This window comes from Passer domesticus, chromosome 2, assembly GCF_036417665.1.
Source record: "Passer domesticus isolate bPasDom1 chromosome 2, bPasDom1.hap1, whole genome shotgun sequence".
NCBI classification, from domain to species: Eukaryota; Metazoa; Chordata; class Aves; order Passeriformes; family Passeridae; genus Passer; species Passer domesticus.
The window spans coordinates 8,269,253-8,294,469 of record NC_087475.1 but is presented as its reverse complement, the minus strand read 5'-3'; the positions used below and the strand labels follow the sequence as shown (position 1 = coordinate 8,294,469).

General features: G+C 48.1%; 1 long non-coding RNA gene across 1 annotated transcript; it reads left to right on the top strand.

The window, feature by feature from the left end:
* Nucleotides 1-1,835: 1,835 nt before the first annotated feature.
* On the top strand, nt 1,836-7,415 carry LOC135295184 (uncharacterized). The gene is made up of 3 exons (XR_010357206.1): nt 1,836-1,938; nt 4,410-4,478; nt 7,328-7,415. It is a non-coding gene; the product is annotated as an uncharacterized LOC135295184 (long non-coding RNA).
* The last annotated feature ends 17,802 nt before the right edge of the window (nt 7,416-25,217 follow it).

The window sequence follows — 25,217 nt, the reverse complement described above, 5'->3', positions numbered from 1 at the left end:
AATCTTTATTAATTAAAAAGAGAGTCCTAGCGAGTATGAGCAGTTGAACACAGTCCATGAACTTGGCCTCAGCAATGCACATTACAGGTCTGTGTCCTGGCCCTATTTACCCAGCACAGCTACTGGAAAATGAAACTCTGCTTGGAGCCTTTTTACTCTGCTGAGCAGCCTGTCTGCACCCACGGCTTCCCGTCAGCGTGCTCCTCTGCAGCCTGACACACCCAGCTGCTGCCAGCCTGGTCCCCAGCCCCTGCCCGGAGGTGCCCAGAGCAGGGTGGATCAGCTGGGACTTGAGGCAGCTGTGTGACACTTCTGCTCCTCTTCTCCCACACTCGATCCAGAGGGCTGCCTCAGTGGCAGGAGGAAGGCACGGGGGTATTCCCAACCACGGAATCGGGGATAATAGTTAAAAACTCATCACAACACTGTTCTGCCTTCAGATGACAAGGTGCCTTTTTTTCGAGGTCACTTTTGCACAGTGAGGATCACACTGTCACATCATGCCTGCAGTGCAGTGAGCATGGGGCTTCCCTGCCCCGAGCACGTGCAGACCAAAATAAAATGCAGATGAAGAAGTGAAGAGCAAGAAAGAGCTGAAGAGAGACGAGATGAGAAGAAGGCTCCCGGTAATCACGGGTTTGAAATGGAGTCTCAAATAGAGACGGTTCTTGGCAGCAGGAAGCAGAAGACAGCTCTAAGTGGGGAGAGAGGCGTGAGTGACATACAGAGGGGAGCGTGGGAGCAGCCAGCCCCTGCGCTGGAGCAGCACAGCGAGGAGAGGGCCAGCAGAGCCACCCGTGGGCTTTGGACAGCCCTGGAACTGGAGGAAAGAAAGAGAAAGGTGAACTGGGCTCTGTGGGCATTCTTGCTGTGAGATCCACCAGCGTGTGGATGTACAGCAATCAGCCAGGGCAACGCAGTGCTGGTGTGGCTGCTGTCACACTGGGGATGTGAGAAGCAGGGCTGGCACAGACACAGGGCACGCTCACTGCAGGTACCACTGCTCAGGGCATTTCAACCAGGCTGGTGCTCTGAGGTAGCTGACACACAGTGGCTCATTGGCCCCAGAAACCTGCTCCTCTCTGTTGGATTTCTTATTCGAGGTCCCAGTTTCTATTTCAGCCTGGTTTGTAGGGGTTTCATGTACACGTGCAAATTACCGGCTCGTTAAGGCTTGTCCCTACACAGAATTTGAATCACTCTGGTTTAAATCAGATAATAAAACACTGGAGCTCTCTCTGTAGGTACAGTGTTCAGCTAGATTCCAGGGGTTTATTTTGCCCTGTGTGTTTTCAGGTGTAGAATAAACTCATGTACATATTTCCACCTGTGTGTGCCTATTTGTGGAAATGGACTGTTGCAGATGAGCTGCCTCACCAACCTGTCTTTGGAGAAATCGTGGCAAGGAACGTCTGAACAATGAGAATGGAGGAGGGGGAGGCAGGCAAAATAATTTTGAAGCGAAAAGCAGAATGAGAGGTGGGATGGGGATTACAGAGATGAAAAACAGACCATTAAACCCAGGGGTCTAATCCTGTCCCCTGCTAAAAGCAGTCATTATATGTATCATATGTGAGGGTCTGGAATTGTGTCTGCATTGCAAAGGATGAATTTGGGGAGGATAACCAGCAGCAAGAGCAGTAGCTCACTGGGCCTCTTTGCTGACCATGCCTTCAGTTCCAGTCCCTTCATGCACTAATCCAGTCAAGTATGTGTGTGTCTGTAAGCACGTGAGCAGTGTCACTGATTGCAAAGGCGCTGCTCAGCTGTCATAAACGTAAGTGTAAGCTTGAGTGCTTTGTAGCTTCATCAGGCTTTCCAAGAGCTGGTTCCACAGCCTCTAACCCAGCACCCTGAGTGATACCCTGGCACTGAAATACAGCCACAGGGAGCTGGAACACAGGGAAATCAGAGACACACAGGGTGGATGCTTTTTAGGTAAATTGAATCAGTTGAAGGTCAACTTCCTATGTACTAATATATTGTGAGGATTTACGTGTGGGCTGTTTCCTTAAAGTTTCAGGATAGCTGCACTTCCCTCAACCCAACAAGTCACTAGTGGCACCCAGTGGCTAGAAGGGTTAGTTAAAAATACACCTTTCTCCCACATGAGTTCCCTCACACTGAAGTCAGTGTTTAAATGCAAATACCACTGTCTTGGTATTACAGGTATTAAATTCAGGCATAGCTATTTTTGAGTGAGGTTTCATCTGGAAAGTATCTCCTGAGTAATGATCCCAATTTCTGTTCACAGAGGCATTTAGCCTGCAAGGTAAAATGCTCAGGCTTCCAGTGCAGCACACAGCAGGCTACAAACTGACTGCATTTTGGCGCAGTTGTGGGATAGTTAATGCTTATTTATTCTGTGAGGGCACTAAACCTGCACAAATGAAAATTATGCCTGTTGTAAGAGTTCCAGGACTTTCCTCCAGAGAACACTTCCCAAAATTTGCTGACTTTCAGTACTTACAGAATTTCAAGAGCCAAGTGATCCATAGGAAAGTTAAAACCCAGCTAGTAAATGAAACGAGCAATTAACCAAACTGATGAGAGGGAACGCCAAAACTCCATGGCCATAGCTTCTGGATCTTTAGCTTCTACTTGGAGCATATGCAATGAAAACACGTGTCTTCTAAAAGACAGAGGGAGACCTGCTTCATTCCTGAATGATGCATTGAACAGGATAAAAATTTGTGCCTGGTCCTGCGGGCTGTGGGGTTCAGCAGGATGAATCCCGTGACCTGAGCCTGCAGGGTTTGTGCATTACATGTTTATGGTGCCAGCAGAGGCAGGGGTTTGTTATCCCCATGCACTCCATGGTCTGTGCTAAGGTAAAACCTCTCCTTGCTGAGCTCCTCTGGCACCCTTTCCTCCAGCCAGTGGCTTGCAGCAAGTCAGAGCCACTGTGTCCCCACATAACCTCACTGCTATCAGGGCAATGACAATTCCTATCAAAACACACAGCTCTATCTTTACCCCGTTTTCTACTCCCCCATCCCTCTGTCTGTCAAAAGCTGGCGTAGCAAGAGAGGGAGAAGATGCTAATCTCATCCCTGCTCTGTTTTAGAGGCAGGAATCCTGTGTGGTGGGAGGATAATGCCAGCAGCCTCAGTTATGGGGTTTGCTGTAGCTGCCTGCAGCGGCGCAGGAACAGAGAGGGGCAGCAAAGCCATTCCACCAGGGTCTTGAGGAGTGGAGGAATGGCAGGAATCAGCCAAACCACCCCGCAGCACCCGAACAAGGGCCGTGGCAGGGACTGACAGGCTGCTGCTGCACTCCTGCTGCTGCCAGCTGCCAGAGCAGCCTCGGGACTGAGGCACACTCACACCCAAGCCTGGGCACTCCTGCACCAGCCACTTCTCAGAGTTCAAACACGAGGCAGAGAGCAATGCTCCCTTCCTCTGACACCATGCAGCTGTTTTTGCTGGGGTCTCCTGGGCCAGGAGCAGCTGGTTTTGCCTGTGGTGTGATGTTTTGTAGGCTGCTATGGCTTCAGGGAAGCACAGATCTAATTTCCCATGCACTACATGCAGGGCATCTTTGGTGTCCAGGATCTCACTGGAGCAATAGGCAGTGTTCACATCTGTTTTAGCAATTTTATACATTCCCTGCTATCACAAGGACCCAGACCACCAGTCATGCCCTTTTCAGCTGCTTTTTGCTGAATATAACACTTGTGGCTTCAGGTCACTGACGACAGTTTGTGATGGGTTGCAGAGAAGAATTGGTGATCCTGGTGTGGGGTGGATGTTTTGCAGATCCTTTTTATGTCTCTATTCATGGCTTTTCTGACACTGCAACAGCAAACAGAAATGTAAGGTTTTGGGCAAGGGCCTCCTGGCTGTTATGGTCAGATCTCTGCAATCACAGGTGTTATCTATATTTCCCTAACGGAAGTGAATTTCTCCTTGCAATAACCTCTCTGTGCCTCAATGTCCCTGTGTGTAAAATGAGTGTCATCAGACAGGAGTTTGCTAACAAGGGGGCAGTGCTTTTTCCTGCCAAGCACTTCGTGATCCACTGGGATGCAGCAGGAAAACGAACGCTAACTTTTAAAATGTACCTATCCTTCCAAATGGTCTTCCTGGAAAGTTTTTAACTAGTTCCCACCACCACTCTCATCCCTCAGCACGTTCCTTAACTGAACTGTGTGGCTTTGCCTTCGTTAATCCCCTCATTCCCCCCACCCTTCCCTTCCTTCTCCCAGGGCGGGTGCAAAGTGTGTGTGCAGCAGTGCTCTGCCATGGTCCATTGATCTCTCTTGTTTGTTGCTTTCTTTTCTTTGCTTGCTTTCTTTCCTCTGGTTGCTTTCCTTTCTCTCTCCCCAAAGGAAGAAGTGAGTGGAAATGCAATAAGTGGTGTAAAATTTGCAAGCCAAATAGAGCACACGTTCATTCCCTTGTGCGCAGCTTAACAGGAGGAGGGAAACTCTCCAGTGGCTCTTCTTGTCCCTGTGAGAGGAGCTCCTCACCTGGCTGGTGAGTATGGAGGCAAATCCATGTGGGCATACTGGTATAGCAGGGTTCAAATGTCCTTTCTGGCAAGTCAGCACATCTACCTCAGCCTCAATGGTACACTTTCCAGCTTTTCATTAAGAAGTCATGGCTCTCTGTGATGTCTCGTGTTTGGAGGTGGTTACAAAAGCCTGGCTGGTTTCTTAATACAGTAATCAAATGCAGAAGTGCCAAACCATTAATTCTAGAGGTTTTTTTTTAAAAAAAAACCAAAACCCAAAATACCAAAAAAACCCCACCAAAACCAAAACCCTCAAGAGTATAAAATCCGAAGAAGACTTAATACAATTATTCCTAGGGGATGTTGTTCATAAGTGTTGTGACCATCTGGGCATACAGCTGGCTAAACATAGCCTCTACTCCATCTCCTCCGGGAGAAATCCCTAAAAGGGGCAGAAAAGGGCTAAAACATTACAAAAGACCACCTCTTTTCAGTACGAGCATCCTCCCCGTTTTGGAAGTGTTGATTGTTTGGCCTCCCTCAGCCGCCGAGGCTGCTTTATTGTGTATTTATTACTCAGATGAAGGCTGGAGCCAGAGTTCTTTGGCCCATTTATAAAGCAATTTAAACGAGCCGGCTGCCGGGGGCGGCGGTGCGGGCTCCAGGCTGGGCGAGCCAGCGGGAGCTGCCCTGGCCTTTGGGAGCGGGGATTTACGGTTCACATGCAGTTCAAGCACGGCTCCTGCCCGCGGATTATCTATGTGCCCAGCACCGGGGCATGCCAGGCGAGCTGCTGGGCGCTCCCAAACCCCGCAGCCAGCCAGGGGGGCTGCGGGCATCAGGCTCCCGCACGCCCCGGAGCCTGGCTGTCCCTGCCCGGCTGTCCCTGCCCGGCTGTCTCTGCCCGGCTGTCCCTGCCCCTGCCCGGCTGTCCCTGCCCCTGCCCGGCTCTCCCTGCCCCTGCCCGGCTCTCCCTGTCCCTGCCCGGCTCTCCCTGCCCATCCCGGCTCTCCCTGCCCATCCCGGCTCTCCCTGCCCATCCCGGCTCTCCCTGCCCCTCCCGGCTGTCCCTGTCCCTGCCCGGCTCTCCCTGTCCCTGCCCGGCTCTCCCTGCCCATCCCGGCTCTCCCTGCCCCTCCCGGCTGTCCCTGCCCCTGCCCGGCTCTCCCTGTCCCTGCCCGGCTGTCCCTGCCCCTGCCCGGCTCTCCCTGTCCCTGCCCGGCTCTCCCTGCCCATCCCGGCTCTCCCTGCCCCTCCCGGCTGTCCCTGCCCCTGCCCGGCTCTCCCTGTCCCTGCCCGGCTGTCCCTGCCCCTGCCCGGCTCTCCCTGTCCCTGCCCGGCTCTCCCTGCCCATCCCGGCTCTCCCTGCCCCTCCCGGCTGTCCCTGCCCCTGCCCGGCTCTCCCTGCCCCTGCCCGGCTGTCCCTGCCCGGCTGTCCCTGCCCCTGCCCGGCTGTCCCTGCCCGGCTGTCCCTGCCCCTGCCCGGCTCTCCCTGTCCCTGCCCGGCTCTCCCTGCCCCTGCCCGGCTCTCCCTGCCCCTGCCCGGCTCCCCCTGCCCCTGCCCGGCTCTCCCTGCCCCTGCCCGGCTCTCCCTGTCCCTGCCCGGCTGTCCCTGCCCCTGCCCGGCTCCCCCTGCCCCTCCCGGCTGTCCCTGCCCCTGCCCGGCTCCCCCTGCCCCTGCCCGGCTCTCCCTGTCCCTGCCCGGCTGTCCCTGCCCCTGCCCGGCTCTCCCTGCCCATCCCGGCTCTCCCTGCCCCTGCCCGGCTCTCCCTGCCCCTGCCCGGCTCTCCCTGCCCCTGCCTGGCTCTCCCTGCCCATCCCCAGCGCATGGAGCCCGCAGGAGCTGCCAGAGCGTGTTGCGGGGCTGGCAGGGCTGGTGGATAGCCCACAGCTCAGGGGACAGCGTTTCAGAAGAGGGTCGCAGTTTGGGACTGTGGCACTCTCCCGTGTGATGCTGCTGCTATGACAGACACACAGGCAGTGCCAGCTGTTTGGGCAGACACCTCTCACCGCGGGGGTTCACAGCTGCAGTGTCACAGGGTGGAGAAAAGCCCAGTGCTGGCCCTCCTCCCTGCTGTTCCAGCCCATCCCAGCCCCAGGACCACGCAGCTGCTCCATCCCATCCAGCCACACTGGGCTGTGTGATCACTGCACCTCGGCTGCACTGTTCCAGCACGGGACCTTTGGCAGGTCTAAATCACCACCTAAGATTAATTTACACCACAGAAAGATTGATATATGTGCTCAAGTCAGGAAAGCCCAATTATTAAAAAAAAATTTAAAAAAAATCCAATCTGTTCCTGCTCACCAGAAATGTCTTTCTTATCAGGGCAATCCTTCCACAACTTGCAATCAACAGCAGAGCCCAAATTCACTATCTATCCACCCTGAGCTCTCACATACCTTCTACACTGATACCATGCTGCCTTCCAAGCCCCCAGATCTCCTCTTCCTCAGCCTGGTTCCAGCATCTGTAGCCTTGTGGGATGACCAACCCCCTGACCCCAGCCACCAGCTGGGTCCTGGAGGCACTGCCTGGTGCAGGGGGCAGCAGCAGTAACATCACCTTGTTTTTCCCAGAGGAGTTTGGGGAATTTCACACCTTTCCAAGGCAGTTTAAAAAGGACTGGGCAGGCACTCTGTGTACTGTAATATACCTAAACAGAGAGGGACAAGACTTGACAGATATCGGACAAGATTTGACAGATATCGTGTCAGAAAATAAGATCAGCTGTGTCAGGTCATATCAGAGATCTGAATTGGTCAGGCAGTTGGGCCAGACCATCACATCATTGCAGGCCCCTTCCAATTGAAATATATTAAATTATATTCTATTCTGCTGTGTTCTAACCCATTCTCTTGTCTCCATCAGCAACTGGCCACAGCTGCACAGGGGGGATTGCAAAGCCCAGGACATGCACACAGTGATCCCAGAGTTAGAAATATTTGCTCAGCCTCAGCAAACTTTGGCTCAACATCTCCTGCCTTGCAGCTACTGTCCTGACATATGTGGCTTTTGGCTACAGGAGAGGGGAATGTAAGAGTTAAGGCTCTAAGGCAATGTTATCTTGGCCATAGGCACACCTGTAGTTTTTTCCCATGAACAATTTTTGGACCTAAAGCTCTCCAGAGCAGGCAGCCTGCCTGAGCATCCCTCTGAGCTCCTGCACAAGGCAGCACAGACAGCAGCCCAGCTCACACACTGAGGGAGGGGCACTCTCTGCACCCCTACTTCCACATATTTCTGTCAGTATTGGTAACAGAAAAGAAACACATCACCCAAATCAGTGTTTATTTCCTTTTATACACAGATGAACCTTCTGAAACTGTGCTGTCTCAAACTATCACCCTGCCCTCGCACCCCTCACAGCTCTCCTGTTTGTCTGGCAATGCTGCATTGCAGCAGGGCAATGGCACCCCCACCCACAATGGAACAGCTCCAGTCTTCTCATGGAATGAGACAAAATCCCTCCCCACATATTTTCTTATTGAAAAGAAGGAAGGAAAAGGCTTCAAGGTTGGAGAATATTTACAAATAGTGCTAATAAACCAGACATAAAGGTTTCTTTCTTTTGCATACATTTTCTTTCCTTCCCTTGGAAGGAAATAGTCTTATTTGCTTTTTTTTCCCTTCCCTTCCCTTTCCCCTGAGGCAGCTAGGACCAGGGAGAGTTGCAGAAGTTTCTTGCTTTATTTTGAGAGAATCACAATGCCTCCCAGGTAAATTGTCTCATCATCAGTCACACAGAGCACTGGAGTTTATTATTACCACAAAAACATGGGAAAAGTGATTTTTCACTTTTAGTGAATGTAAAATGGTTAAATCACGTCTCTTCCTATTTTTCCTATTTGGACTCTGCTGAAACACAACATTTAAATGCCAGCATAAAAGCACCACATTGAAGAAAGTTAGACAAAATGGAAAAGAATAGCTGTAATGGAAACAGCAGGCTGAACAGCTGTGACAAGTGGGATAAATCTTCCAATCCATGGATGATTTGTGGAGCATTTTACGAATATATATACATATTGCAGATATACGTAATATGTGTGTGTGTGTAATCAATGAAGTGTCTGTACAACGGATGGATGGATTAGACAGATAATTATGTGATTGCAAATCTCCTATTATATTTATGGTCACCCTTAAAGCCACTTCTGAGTTACCCCTCCTCTCCCTGCTCCTGCAGGTAAAGGTCATGGATGCCATCAGCCACCAGGTATGCCTCACACCCAGCCCAGCCCCAGCAGCACGTCAGAAATCCTGACTGGCTTCTGCAGCCAGGGACAGCTCAGTCTCCTCCATTCTTGAGGAAACCATAAGATGGAAAAAAAGTTGTGTTTTCATTGCCCACTGCATTGGGCTGAGGTGTGAGAGCTGTGTTATTTGAGGGAGGGGAAAGATGCCAGCATCAGGCATCCTGTGGAGGATGGATGCCTGCTCTGGGCTGGCTGGAGGCTCCAGGGGCACAGATCCCAGGGCTGTGCCACGGCGAGCCTGGGGCAGGGCCAGCAGCCACCGGGGGCCAGGCAGGTGTCAAGGGGAGCCTTGCTGGATTTGGCTGAGCTTGCCATGCTGAGGGAGGAGAGCTGGGATGGGGCAGCACAAGAAGCCCCTGTGAGGGGTCAGCAGACCTGCCAGTGAGCTGTCCCACACCAGGCAGGGGCCTGGCTGCCATCCCAGACACATGCCAGCCCCTTCAGCCCAGCCCATTCACCAGGAAGAGCATTTCAGTCCACACCCACTTAGTCAGCAGCGTCTGACTTGGAAATGTCTGACTAATTACGGGTTGCAGGTACTGCAGCCCAGACAGGCTGCATTCCTGCCACCCCAGTGCACTCATTCCTGCAGTCCCCAGCTGGCTGAGGATGCAGCAGCAACGGGGATGATCCACTGCTGGGGGCAGGCCAGGACTGCAAACAACATCCTGGTCCCTTCCCACACCATCCGGACAGACCTCCCACACAGCTCACCTGGCACAGAGGATGGAGGGGAAGCCCTGCACCCACGGCCAGTGCCACAAGGTCCTGTCACCAGGCCCCTGCCCCTGGTGACCTTTCTGGGCAGGCACAGCACCCTTAGCAAGAGTGGAAGGGACCAGCAAGTGCACTGATGCCTCGGGTCACCCTCAGCAGCCTCATCCAACACTTCTGTTTGACCTTCAAAGACAGCTCTGGATGTGGCTCAGCCCCTGCCTGACCTCAGATTAAGGGGAGCAGAAATAGGGCAGAGAGCAATGTTTTGTGAATTCTAGAAAGGACCTGCTGAAATAAATGATCATGGACCATCGTGTTTCCTGTTTTGCCAACAGAGAGAGAAAGAGAGATCACTCCACTACTCAGCACACTGGTAAACAAACCAGGTGAGGTGGGTCCTGGCCCCTTACCTCCAGCAGATTTGCCCTACTGGAATGGAATTCTAAATTTTAAATATAGACACAACTTTAATAGGTTTTGAGTTCAAAGACTGGAAATAAAATATGTGACCTCGGGCTTGTATCCTGCTGCACCACTAGCAGGAAGAGAAGGGTCTGGGAACCAGCAGTTGTTCTGCTGGCTGTGCTCTTATGAATCCATGTGCAACAGATGAAATGACATCTGCCAAAGCTATTTTACCTCTTGCCTCTCTGCAAGCTGCAGCTCAGCTGGGCCCATGGCTATACCCCCCTGACTCCTGAGGAAAACACAAAGATTGGTGATCTCTCTGCCCCTGATCTATTGATGGACACAAATGACCAGTTTAGCACTTTCATTTCCACCCTGGGAGTAGGGGGATTAGAATGCCACTGTCTCCTGATTGTAATGCTTTTTATGTGGGCCCTAGGTAAACACTGCACAAGTCAACAAACCACTGTTAATAAAAATTGCTAATTAAATGAGGACCAGTGGCTTGTTTTATTGACATAAGTATTTATGGCCTTTTTCTGCCTTTCCAAGGCTCTGTATGTTTTGCATTTGCTTTTGCCCTTTGCTCCAGTTTGTCCTTCTAGTTCAGTTCTTGCTTTATAGGGGTTTTGTTGTTGTTATTTTAACCACCCTGAGTCAGACATAAAGATTTGCCTTATATCAAGCCTTTTTTTTTTTATTGAAAGGAGTTCTCTAACAAAACACAATTATCTTGGGATTGGTAAAGAATACCATATTTTTCTTAAATCCATCTTTTGCAGTGTGTTACTGGCTAAGATGGCTTTTTAGTCCACATTTGTCACACTCCTCAAGAAGTGAGGCAATAAACCATGAATGAAAGGAATTTTTGTTCAGCTGATATCTGTGCAAGTTTACTAGTTGACTGCCAGGTAAAGAAAGGCACCCAAAAGTGCACCTCAGGAAGGGATTTCAGTGTGTTCAGTCATCCTTCTCCAGAACACAAAGCCTTTACTATAAGTACGAACTACTATTAGCATGTGCAATTGCTTCTGTGGAAATCTGCACTGAACGTGGCACACAGGACTGAAATGGCACACAGGACTGAAATGGCACTCTGTGGCAGTCATATTTTCTGGAAAAATCCCTTTGCCCAGGATTCTTCTCCTGGGAAGCTGAGAAGCCTCAGAGAAAAAGGAAAACAATATTATCTCATTTGTTTCTCCTGTGTTTTGCTGCTTTGGAATGTGGTTGGAGATTGTTTACCCACAGGTGATTGTTTTATTGGTTTCTGCTGTAAATTGTTTTGATTCAATGGCCAATCACAGTCAGGCTGTGTTAGACTCTGAAGAGAGAGTCATGAGTTTCTTCAGTATCTTTTAGCCCTCTGTAAGTATCCTTTTAGTATTCTTTAGTATAGTTTAGTACAGTATTCTTTAATATAATATAGTATAATAAAATAATAAAATATCCTTCTAAGAACATGGAGTCAGATGCATCATTTCTTCCTTCTTCTGGGAACCCGTAAATACAAGAGCACTCAGAAGCAGAAGGGCGAGGATGGCAACGGAAGTGCCACACTCTTTCAGCCCTCGGGAAACTCTTCTGTGATAGTAAGATCTGAGCTCCATCACCATCAGAGGCTTCCTTGGCAGAACACACCCCAAGGACCTGACACTGCTTCTGGCTGCCGTGGAAGCTAGATTTGCTCCAAATCCATTTCTCCAGGTCTCCCACATGCTCTGTGCTCTCCAGCCTGCCTTTCTGCTCTGGCACATCCTGTGGCTTCTGCCTGTGCAAGGTTTTATTCTAGAAGGCACCAAAGCTTGTCACCACTTTCATGTTGTGGCCTTTTGCGGACAACAAATCGAAAATCCAAGTTATCATCAGAAGATGTGCTCTGCAGACTGATCTTGAGCAAGCACTGGATGGGAATACCAGGGTGCTATTGAGCCAACACTGTTCAGAAAGTAAACAAAATTAAATGGAAGGGAAAATGATGTAGGACTTGTGTCCTTGAAAGCTAATTTAAGCTCTCTTGGTTCTGGTGGGATGAGGGAGACAAGCAGCTGCAATACAAAAGATAAGTGCTGGAGCCTGATTAATATTGGTATTTTGAAGGACCAGTTTTCACAGCCCATCTGGAAGTAATTTATTCCCACTCAGAGGTACCACCAAACACAGCCATCCCAGGAAAAATGTAGCCTCCAAAAAGATAGTCCTTAAGCTGCAGTGAGGAGAGGGGCAAGCACTAAGGGTATTCTGAAATAATCACTCCACTCAGCAGGTGAATAACAAGAAATTCCAGTTAATAAAAAAATAGCAGGAACTGCAATTTTGAAGGTATTCTTAGAAATAAATAGCAATAAAGGGGCATCATAGAGAGGTAAACAGCATTTGAGTGCTAGACAGAAAGCTTTGCACACTCCAAAACATTGCAGAGCACCTTTCAGTCTCAAGGGAGATCACGAGTTTGAACACATGAAGAACTCACTGCTGGGTAACAAGTTATCAGGTGTCTGCTGATCCATGGCAACTGTCCCTGATGATTTGCAAGGTGGCAAATGTGGGATAATTTGAGATCTCTGCATCCTTCTGGAAGATGAGGGAGGTCTGTGCTGGTGTGAATGACCTCACATTTTCTGCAGCTCAAGAGCTGCCATGTAGAGAGCTGTCTTCTACCCCTTGACTGGTGGCACCTGGCTCTCCTGTGCTCTCTTGTTTCTCTGTCTGAGCCTGGATGAGTGTCTCACTGCTTGGTTTTTGGCCTTAGAGGCATTTCTTACTTCCATGCAGTTCTTTCCCCCTCCTCAGGTAACCCAGCCAGTGAGGCCAGTGCTCTCCAATAACTGGACTGTTCCTCTACAGAGGTAAAGGGATAAGCAGACTGAGGTGAAAAGTGGTTTTGGGATCTTCTGATAAATAACCACCTTGTTTCTGACACTGCTATGGCATCCTTCTAAACCCAGGTCCCACGTGGCCACTGATTTATCTCTTATCTAAGGCTGTTCTTGGTCTGTAGGGCCTGAGGACATCTCTTTATTGGAAACAAGGCAGGGAAGACATTTGTTATAGAAATGGGAACTGCACAAAACTAACATGAATTTAGATTTCATTACAAACATGGTACCTGGCAAAGGTTAATTGAAACATTTGCCAAGGGCCAATCTAAAGTTCGATGGAATCAAAGGGGGACTTTAAACTGACTTTAATGGTCTTGGGGTCAGGTTGTAAGACAAATTTTACAAGTTTCAAGGTCCCTAGGTCAATGGATATATTTTTTTTTAAATCAAAACCATGCCACGCTATTAGTCTAAAAGACATTTCAGCCATCAGCCAAAGAAATCACTTGATACCAGTGCAACAGGAACTGGCCATGGAGAGCAGTCTGTAATAATGCCTGGCTCCTTGGGCATTATACTGCCCTGGTGGAAAACATCTGTCTCCGTGGTGAGGGGGTAAGGGAGGAGGCAGGCATCACACACTGCTGGGTCTGAGAGTCCCAGACCCAGCCTGGGGTGGCCCAAGGCAGGGCACTCTCAAGAGACAGCCCCCACTGATAGAGCTCTCCTAGGAGACAGGCTGGAAACCTCCAGGGCACAACGCAAAGCTGGCCATCTTTTCCCTGAGGGAATGGGTGGGTGGGTTGTTTATCTTGTCTGGAGGAGCCTTTTCCTTTTGGCTCTTGGGAAAAAAGGAACTGCGTTGTGTATGTTTACTGAAAAGTCCAATGTGTTCCCTGAGACAGGAGGACAGGACACATCCTTATAAATCAGGGTGGAGAAAAAGTGAAACCAGAAAGAAATGGCTGCAGAGGCAGTGTGTGTGCCCTCAGCCAGCAAGGGGAATGACACTGGCACTCTTTCAAAGGGAGGTCATCATGTAGACCATAAATCTCAAACATTTAGCATTTGCTTTGTTTGTCTTTGTTGACTTTTTTTGCAAGAAGTTCAGCAACTATCAGAAAATTTTGAAGTTCTTTATTTGTGTGGCCTTTCAGCTGACCATGGCTGGTGATTTAAAGTCTGGTGCAGCCCAGCAGAGCAGGACTGGCCTGAGCCTGCCCGTGAGGGACCTGCCCCTAGGAGCATTGACGGTGCCTGTGGCTCCTCTGGGCTGGGGTGCCCAGGCAGATGGAACAGACATCATAGCATGAATGCCCAGGGTGAGAATTCCCTTTGCCTGGGCACAGCCAGAGCAGCACGAGAGCCTTCTGGAAGGAGCAGACCTTTGCCATGGGCTTATTCCCACTCCCAGACCTCTAATTTCAGGCATTCTCGGGGAAACAGACTTGTGGTTTGAAGTGGTGGAGCCCTTCCAATGTCTGCTGCTGGTCTAGTTCTGCTGTTTTGGCTCTTCCACTCAGATTTGGGCCCTCAAGGTTTTGCTGAGCACCTGAGGCAAGTGCATGAGGCAAATTCACCGAAACCTTTCTGCCCAGAGGAGTTTTCTCTAACTGATCACAATTAATGCAATCACTGCTTTGCAGTTTTTCCTACCTGTGTTGCTACCTTTGAGATCTTAATTAATCTTAAAACACGTTGCCATTCTAAATTACTTTCAGTGAGCCCACCACAAAGAAGAGATTTGTCATTCTCTTCTGTGATCAGCTGCCTGGAAATATTAGAAAGAGACTGATCAGACTGAGCATTTAGTCAAATTCCAACTCTGCCACTAACTTGCACAGTGTCCATTGCAAGTCATTTCACTTTGGGCTGTTTTACTCATATAGAAAATAGAAATAGCAAACTGATCCATATTGAAATCCTATTCCAGCCCAAACTAAGATAAAGCTTGGCTTTGCTTTGCTTTGCTTGGCTTGGTAAGTATCTTTGAGAGTGGGAGCTTTATTATTTTGAAAAATCCCTGTTAATTACACAAGGAAAATCCATTGTGTTGTTTAAATAAGTAAACTAAATTGAGAAAAATAACTGCAGCCTTCTGAACCGTTGAGAAGCAAATTCTGTAGGCGGCTGTTCATAACTTGCAGAGCATTCTGACCTCAGAATGTGTTCCACCACTCTCTGTTTCCACTGGACTGCTTCATTCAGAAAGTCCATGTCCACCAGAGGTCAAAGAGAATCTTGATTTAAAGTTTAGTTTGCAGTCCAAGAGCTCCTTCCCATGCAAGTGGACTCTTCACACCAGCCCTTGCTCGCTCACTGGGAGGATAAATGACCAACTTTCCAATTCCACCTTCTGCTGCCACTGATTGCCTCGCTTGGCTCCCTCTGTTTCCAAGGCCAGGGGGCTGGAGACATCTAATGGCAAGTGCCTGCATAGCAGATCATCCTCCCCCACTGCAGCTGTCCTGTCCTGAAATTCCAGCATTTAACTCTCAGTGTACCTCGGAACCGTATGTGCACCAGACCAGTGAAATGACAAGGGCTGTGCGGGCCTAAGGAGCCTTGGCAACCTTCCTGAAGGGAAAATGAGTGATGCACAGCAGAGTCACGCCTGTGGCTGGAAGGATCATGGAGCAGATCCTCCTGGGAGCAGTGCTAAGACACGTGGAAGGTAAGGAGGGGATTGGTGACAGCCAGTGTGGCTTCCCTGGGAGCATGGTAATGCCTGACTAATTCAGTGGCTTTCTGTGATGGGGTTATGGTGTTGGTGGCTGAGGGAAGAGAAACTGGTGTCACCTACCTGGACTTGCTGAGGGCAGATGCCTCCTCAGAGAGTTCTCTGGTGGCACAAGGCTGGGAGCAAGGGCCAATACCCCAGAGAGCCCTGCAGCCCTTGGGAAGGACCTCGACAGCATGGAGAGATGGGCAGAGAACCTCCTGAAATCCAGCAAGGGCAAATGCAGGGTCCTGCTCTGGGGAAGAACAGCCCCAGGCACCAGCACAGGCTGGGACTGACTGCTGGGAAGCAGCTCTGGGGAGAAGGACCTGGGGGTCCTGGTGGACAATGAGCTGACCCTGAGCCAGCACCGTGTCCCTGTGGCCAACAGGGTCAATGGGATCCTGGGTGCATTGGGAAGAGCACTGCCAGCAGGTCAGGAAGGTGATGCTGCCACTCTGCTCAGCCCTGGTGAGGATCACCTGGAGTGCTGTGTCCAATCTGGGCTCATCAGGACAAGAGAGACATGGGGTTCCTGGAGCAGATCCAGTGGAAGATGACAAAGATGATGGAGGGACTGGAGCATCTCACTGAAGAAAGGCTGAGGGAGCTGGGTCTGTTCAACCTTGAGATATTTGAGGGGCCCTCATCCCTGCCTGTCAGTGTCTGCAGGGAGGCTCAGGGCATGGACCAGGCTCTGCTCCATGATGCCCAGAAATGGGACAGGAGGAATGGGCAGAAACATGGCCAGGAAGTTCCACCTGAACTTGAGGAAGCATTTCTTTCCTGCACAGTGACCAAGCACTGAACAGATTGCCCAGAGAGGGTGTGGAATCTCCCACTGGAGATATTCCAGAAATGTCTGGACACAGTCCTGTGCTGTGTGCTCTGGGATGGCCCTGCCTGAGCAGGGAGGTGGGATCAGGTGACCCATGATGATCCCTCCCCACTGACCCATCCCGTGGTTCTGTGATTTTCAGCTCTTCTCTGGAGAAGGCTCCTTGCTGGCAGAGCTGGGGCAGGAGCTGGAACAGGGCACTGCAGAGACCAGGTCTGATTGAGACAATGGCCCCTTTGCTGCAGCATTCATCCTCCTGAGACCAGAACAGTGATACCCCATGTGCTCCCAAAGGGTGCTGAGACTACCGCAGACATTGAAGGGGAGATGTGAAGGTGAGCATTGCTCAGCAAGATAAGAAAGTGTTCCCATCTGCCCCTTCCCCTTCCCAGGTGAATAACCAGTGTCCAGCACACCTGGATGAGCAGTAGAGTTAGAGCCCAGTGCTTTCTGACAACACAGAGTCTGATCCTCTAAGGCTGGCCACCAGCTAGTTGGCAAAGCAGTGGTGTGGTTGTATCTTTTGCAGTGATTCACCTTGGTTAAAGGTTATTTCTGATATCCAGTTACAGGCTATCTCCAGAGAGGTCCACGCTTGTCTAAGGCCCATTTAATTCAGTGGCTTTGTGTTGGCTTCACTGTGGGCTGGGTCCTACTTGGGCTGTGAATGTGTCCTTTAGTAGCTACAGCTCTAAAAACATATTAGCTGCTTCTCTGTAGGCCTGTTGTTTTTCTGTTTAAAAAAATGAAAAAAAGTGTATTTCAAGAGGAATGAAATTTCAGATCAAAGGAAATATTTTTCCATTTCAAGTTGAATTTGAGAACTAGTTATGACCTAATTAAAAAAAAAAAGAGGAAATGTTGAAATTTTGACATATCCAAGCCATCTTGTTATTTTTCATGGAGTAGCCTTTGGTCCATGATGGCTCAACAGATACAGAGCATGGCACACTTGGTATATTACAAGCTTTCTCTGCTTATTTAGGAATAAAAATTATAACCAGGATCTGGTTGGTCCCTGCCAGGTGCAGCTTCTGGCCACCAAGTGGTCCAGAGGGTTGTGCTCTCATGTCCTGGCAGAGCTATGGCACTCAGCAGAAAGAAACACCTGAACATCCATTATAACAGGAGAAAAAAAAAAATTAAAAATTACTTCATAAGTCAGTAATGAAGAGACTCATTGATCCAAGTGCTGGAGACCTCAAACATCAGCTGGGTTCCCTGCTAGACTGCTGTGGGCAGTGCCCATGAGGTTGGAATCAGGAGGGAAGGCAGACAAGTGGCTTTCTGCAGTGTGGATGATCAGACTAAGGTGGAGAGACACGAACAGCTTTTCCTCAATAATTTGTGAACAGTGTCTAAGCTCATGTCTAAGACTTGTGATCCAGTATTTTGTTTCTAAGCTCCTCCATTCTTGTTTAAAATACCCTCAAAGAATCTTTTGTTCTCTAAAAAAAACCCCACTAGGTCTTTTTTCTTCAATTTTTTGAGCTCTGCCACTACATTAAAAAAAAGAAAAAAAGATGTTTATTTCAAGCCAAGTACCACATTTTCTTGCTGAGAGATGTGTGCTGTGCTTCAGTACAAGCTGTCAAATTCCATGGGACACAGCTACCTTCTCCTTACCTCCTATTGATTTTGAAACTGGGAACTGTATGAAACTGAGAGGCTGACTGGGTGTTATCCTTGAGGCAACCCAAGGGTGAAATGATGTAAAATGACAATATGTGAGAAGTCAGCACTCAGGGTATTACCATTCCTGACGAACTGAGTGTCCGGCCAAGGAGAAGGCTGACACACATCTCAGTACACACACAACTACCTAATCTGTAGCTTGCAGGGAACCTACTGCTCACGAAGATTGCAGAAAGAATAAACAAGGCAGTGTCTGTGAAAAAGGATAGATAATAGCTGATTGAAGCAGGCTTCAGTGGGGGAGAACGATGGCTAGCTGGGGGATGAAAAGAGGCTCTAACATTTTCTTGAGCTGGACTGCTTTTGATCTTATGCATGTCTTGAGATTTTGGGTTGCTTTCTTAATCTCAAAATGATTAAAAAAAACCCCCTCAAACCTTTTTTAGAAACAGGCTGCCCCAGTCTGATCCCACTTCCCACACCTGGACACAGGACAGAGATGTTATGGCTTTCAGGAAACAGCACATTTGTCAGCACGCAGCCCCCAGCTGAACAAAGGGCTGGATTCATGGATGCGATATCAGCCATGGAAATGTTCCACCCCTGCCCCTCCCTGGCTTCTTACTCAATCTGCTCAAACAAAAAATGAATTGTCATTGGATTTTGCAGCCTCCGAGGTTCCTCAGCAGATCAATACATCTTGGACGTGTTCTAAGAATCACAAAAGCTTAAGAATCACAGAATATTTTGAGGTGGAAGGGACAGGATCACCAGTCCAACTCTTAAGTGGGATCAAACACACAGTGGCCCCTAATTTGAATGAAACTGCACAAGAATTGGAAGAATTTGATCTTAGATTATGAGTGACTTTTTTTGGGTTTTGTTTCTACTAAAAAGCTGCTACCAAAGAGGAGATGGGAGGCAGTCTCTGCAGCAAGCAAAGTGTGCAGTGAATTACAGTCAGATCTGACTTTGCTCCCACACAGCAGCACCACTTCAAAATTTCCCTTGCCCTGGAGGAGCAGGGTACCCTTTTGACAGGGATGGTGTTCATTAATGGTGTTTGCTCTGCCTGACAGGATGTGTAAAAGCTCCAGATCTGTGCCACTTTACTCAACATTGTCATTTAAAGAAATAAAATTAAGCAGTTATTCAGCTTGAAGCACCTAAGTAGTTCCACTGTCAGCAACAGGACTTCTCAAATGTTTAAATTTATGCATGTGTTGAAGTGCCTTGTTAAACCAGGACTTCAAACCCTAACAGTCTGCTGAACCAGAGTGATCATCCCAGTCCTCACCCCTAGAGCCTCAGAAACACCCCTGGCACGCAATGTACAAAACTAATTTTAGTTAATTGGATAAAATTGTGCATGTACACCCTGAGAGTTTTGGAAACGAACGGTGCTGGTGTCCCCCAGCATGGCTGTTTTTGTGCTCAGTCACACCCACCCGCAGCAGACACGGCTCTGTGCTCTGTCCTGCAGGCTGGCACACCTCCAGCCCGGCGTGGGTTTCCTGCACAGCATGGTGCAGCTACCTGTGATAACTCTGGAGCAGACAGCATGTCTTTTGTGCTGCCTTTTTCACCTGTTTCACTACGTCCCCCTTTGAAAGACTTGTAATTTCCGGCGGGCAGGAACACTGTCAGCCTGGCATCAGATAAATTCTCAGGCAGAGCTGTGCCCTGCCCTGCCTGTTTTTTACCCAATAAAGACTTTCCCGTCTCTCGTGTACTGCTTATAATTTAGCTTTCATAAATTGACTTGCCAACACATTTGGATGGACAGAGAAAAGTGAGATGCTGGCCTATCTGCAGACTCTTTTCTTCTGGCATAAACACCCATTGTCAACACAGGGTGAGCAGAGGGGAAAACACTGTGGCAGTCACAAACCAAATTTCAATTTAACATCCCCCTGTCCTTCTGGCACTGTGACAAGAAGTCATGCTCTGGTCATGCACATGCTGACACAAGGCAGCATTTTGAGGCTGGAGATGCAATAAAGTTTGAGATTAACCTTTTTTTTATTTATTGGAGAAGTGGAGACACTGCTCCACCTATCTAAGTGAAAACTTTAAATGAAAACAGAGCTGTGAACAGCACAGGTGGCATCATGCATCATCATCTGTTTCTTCACATGTGAGAACAGCTTTACCAAGGTGTTTATTCTCATTTTCCTTTGCTCCTTTCTTTAGATAGTTTTGGTGCCACGTGGCTTGATCCCTAATCTTGATGGAGCCTCCAGTGCCTTTCTCTGCTGCCTCTGAGGATGCTAAATCCATGGACATGCACAGCTGACTGTCCCCAGGAACAATGGTCTTTGTGGACATGTCTTGAAACCCAGACTCCTTGTAATCTGGGAAATATAAACATCCCCTCCTACCTGTCCAATAAAAGTGCATAAACCCTCACCCTGCTATATGTGCCAGCCATGCTTGGATAATTGTCTTTAAAATTGAATTTAATAATGGCTAAAGTGATTCAAAAGTTTCCTTGGCTGCAGAGTTTATGGGAAAAGCTACCTAAATATGATGGAAAAAATTAAAAATTATACCGTCTAACCTCTGGGAGAAATAACACTTGGATTTGTTAATTTTGGACAACATCTCAATTCCTCTGCTGGCATGGTTTTAAACTATAAGCCTATATTGCATTTCCTCATACTTTTACAGTAGCAGTAAGAAAGTTGGCAAAAAAATGGTAATGCCCCTTTTGGCTCACAATGTGTCTTTTGAGACTAATTTGTTTAGTTTAATGAAAAAAACAAAGTTGTCATGGCCACATTCCAGTCCCAGTACCAATATTCTGTGTTGGGAGCAGGCAGAGTGTCCATGGCAGGGCAGAACCAGCAACAGCCCTCACCAACCCACAACTCTTCCCATTTTCTCCACATTTAGTGTAAAAACAAACAAGCAAACAAGGCAGAGCCCAGTCCTGGGGAGCTCCCCGTGTGACATGAGGGTGCAGGATCAGCGTGGCACATGTGCAGGCTGGGACCTGAGAGACCAGCACAGCCACAGGTCACAGAATCATGGAGTTGTGGAATCAGAGTCACAGAATTAATCATAGAATGGCCTGGCTTAGGAGGGATCTTAAAGATGCATATATTTTATATATATGTGTGTGTATATATATATATATATATATATATATATGTATATGTATATATACACACACACACACACGCATATAATGTATCTATTTTATATATTTTTATATATATATAGAGATATAAAAATAGATATATATACACATCTATATATTATATATACATACACACATGTCTATGTATATGTACATGTATTTTTAATATATATCTACATACACATACATACACACACACTCACACACACACACATATATATATGCATTTGGTTCCTCCTAGAGGCAGGGATTCATTCTGTCAGGTTCTCAGAGCCCCATCCAACACGACTGATCCCACCTCCAAAACAGCTGTAAGCCTAAAATTTGAGGGGGTAAATTGACAGTTGAGTTGGGATTTCTTCAAAACATGACACAGGCAACAGAGTAAGTAGAGGTATTCAGACAAATGTAAACAAACACTTTTTTTCCCTTAATCATTGCATATTTACCAGATGTTTGACAGCTGGATTGACTATTTAAAGTCACCACATTTTGTCTGAAGTTGTGGTTTGGTTTCAGCCTATGTGTAATAGCCATTTTCCAGGGGCCAATGAGATTCAGTATTTCATGTAGGTGCTTCGTGAAGAGCAATATACCAGTGTACATTTTATACTGATAATTTTGGTTTTCAGAAGGATTTCTTATCTGATGACAGCAGTTTTCAGAGGCAGGAATGGTCTCTGCAGAGGCTGCCCCTCAACTTGGGGTGCAGCTAAAATCCTGAGCATTGCACTGATTTAATTACAGCCATTCAAATAGAGTGAAAGATTTTATTCAGACTTTCCTGAGACAGAAAAGAAGGGTGTAATGGAATTTCTCCTATTATCTCAGCTGCAGGGGTTGTGACTGAGAGCACACTCTCATTTGCTGCCTATACAGCTGTAATTAAATCATTTCAGTTTTCAGACTTTCAGCCTTATCTCAAGTTGGGATAAAAATTTGCAGTGAAAGAGAGGAGCAAGAGAGTTCACTTTCTTTCAGAGAATTCCAGGGCAAAGCAGAACACAAGGCAGCAACAATCCAGCCACACCTTACACCCACAGCAGCACTACCTAGAGGGTTGTGGTGTCCCACCAGACACACCTGCTGGTTAACAAAGAAGAAACCCAATCCCATCTGTGACCAAACTTGAGAAAAAATGTGTAAAAGCTCAATTTTTCCAGGGGACACTGAAACCTTTCTTGCTCAGTGCCCCAAAGAATATAAGCTCATTTTAATTGGAAAAAGACATCCCAAAATGGTAGAAAATCAGTGAGGTATTAGGGAAATTAAAACAAAAGTGAAGGTAAACCTCAGAGCAGGGCTTTGCTATTGGTGGATGCTTTGCTGGAGTCCTGTACGTGTTTGGAGACAGACTCATTGCAGCTCTTACCTGCTGTGCTCCTGGCCAGAAATGCTGCCAGGCTGCTGGGCAGTGAGGTTTTGGGCAGGACAGCAGTGAGTTTGAGAGGTTTTAGCAGCAGAGAGGTGGCTGTCTCCTGGTTCAGCAGGCTCAGAGCATCCCAAAGAGCAGCGACCTGCTTGGGTGTCAGAGCAGACAAGTGCAGGCTCCCGGCCCCACAGCAGTGAAGCAGGAGTTCAGCTTCTGCCCCACCAGTGGGCTCAGCTCTGGCTGTGAGCACAGCTGCTTCCCCAGCCTGTGAGCCTTGGAGACCTCCAGCTTCCCAGTTTTTCACAGAGCTGGTAGCTCTGGTTCTTGGTGGATGTCCAAAGCCTGGGGACAGAAAATGCTATTGTTGCTGCCACCAAAGGTGATGCCTCAGCATGTGAGAGAGCAGAGAGAGCTGGTGGTGCAGGTGTTCAGAGCAGAGGAGCATCCTTAGGGATACAGAGTTTGGCCAGCACTGAAAGTGGCTCTGTGGGCCAAAGACAAGGGGAAGGATGAGAGGAGTGAGCCTGGGAAAGGATCTGACTCAAGACAGTGACAAGTCCTGCCCTGCCTGGGGCTGACCAGTGCTTGGTAAAATGTGCTGGACCCTGCCCTCCTACCCCATCCCTTGTACTTCTGTGGTATCAGGCACCCCAAAATCCTCCACACGTCCTGTCACTGCTTTGCAACAAATATATCAATATGCTCAGGCAAGGAGGAAAGCACCAAGCACAGTCTGAGGTAACAGAGAGAGTAAATGCTCCCAGCATTATTGCATCCTTCAGGCCCCTCTCAGGGGGTTCCTCCTTGGACATTCATGTTTACTGTAAATTGCTAGGGGCTGACTCTTTCCACACAAGGAGAAACACCATATAGACAAACTACTGCATAATGTATAGGATAAAGGATACAGCAGGGTTATTAAACATACATGGGAATAAAGAAAATATGGTCTCCAGGGTAAAGGTATCCCTATCTGTCTCTTTTTACAGTGCAGCATCTTGGCTGTAATATCTGGTCCCTTTTGGAGCTGGTCATGCCTGTGAATTTTAGGTAGTGTTGGCCTGCAGCACCTCAGATCCTGCTGCTCTTGAGCAAAACTCCCAGTCAGCTGCATGGGTTGGACATTTTGGGGGCTGGGTTGAGAAACATTGGGGAGGAAAGCAAAAGTAGCACTCAGCACCTGCTAAAACCCCAAACCCTCTCAGCTCTCCAGTCTGGCAGAGCTTAATATCTCATTTGTCAAAGTGACAGTCAATTCCCCATGACAGATCATATGATTATTAATTCTGTCTTCAGGAGATACACATAATTTGGAAGTTTTCTGAATCAAGGTAGCAAGATAATGCTTAAGGGAAAAAAACCCAAGCCTTCCCCCCTCCCCCAAACTTCCATTTCATTAAAATTTCAGAGGTAAACAACAAAAGTTGCAGCAAAAAGATTTCTGTCACTGCAAAACCCCAAAGATTCCTCACTGCAATGGTCTGCTGTACAGAGACCAAACACAAACTGACACAGACACAGACTAATTAAAAAGTGATGCACCTGTATCCTCTGTAACTAGATTGGCTTGTAAGTGTCGGAATTTTTAGTGCAAATTGTTTAATTTTTCTCTTTGTACGAAAAGCTGCTGGCTCCTCAGAGGTTCAGCTTTCTGGCTGAGATTACCCATGCTTAGAAGATAATTGATTTCAGGGAGTTCTCCAGAGAAATGTCACTCAGAAGGCTCTCTCAGTTAACTATTCTCAGCTAAGCCAAAAAGCACGACACTTCTCACTGTTATGAAAGTGGTCTAATGACCTGTTTCCAGCCTGCTTTCTGAAGGCTGTGTGAACTTGGGTACAAGCTTGGCATGAAGGCACAGGAAGAGTCATCTGCTGCAGCCTGGGAGGGGGTGCTGACAATTCAGAGATATGTGACGTGAAGAAATCCCCTACTGTGCACGTTCTCTGAGGATCAATTCCTACCCTTTCTATGGCAAAACCAGTAAAAAGAGATTGGGGGGCAGGAAAAAATTCCCCTGTGAACTTGCCAGCAGATGCTTTCACATGAACCCTGGCAAGGCTTGTGCTCTCCACCAACGCTCTGGCAGAAACACTGGTATCGCTGGTGCAAATGCTGATGAAAAACAACTATAGGCAAATCTTAGGGTTTTCTCTGAATGAGTGTTCACAAATAATGCTTTGGCGAGCTCTTGGCTGGAACAAAATCTACCTAGTCAGAATTTCCAGCACAGCTAAAGACACTAGACTAAAACAGCTGATGAGCTGGAAAAAAACCACCCAACACACAGGGACGTTCCGTGACCCTCCCAGTGATAACGTGGGGGAAATAACCAAACACATAAACCTGTAAACTTCCATACTGGGAATTGTCTCTCCTTGACCTCTTCCTTGAAAGCCTGGGCAGAGGCCATTGCTGTGAAGTGGGCTGCACTGATGCATTCATTGATCAGACAGGACTCAACACTGCTCTGCAGCCCTTCTGTTTGCGTGCCCTTTCCTGGGTTTCAGCAGCATCTTCATTTCAAGCAAATTTCAGCATAATTGCCGTATTTGCTTAAACCTGTGCAACAAGAGCTGTTTCTAGCCCATCTGCTCTGCTCTGGCAGCTCTGCCATGTGAAATGGACACTCATCCAAGGTGTTGGAAGTGGAGGGAGGGATCTGCTGGTCACACCTGCAGCTGAGGGCAGAGGGGCAGAGGCTCTGGGGAATTGGTATCACCAGGCTCTGAGAGGCACACGATTCAGAGCCAAGGTTTTACACTCCTCACACATGCATATGTATTTTCCCTCATTATTGGCTTCAGCTGCACTTATTGTCACCAATTTGTGTCCCGATGCCACTTTTC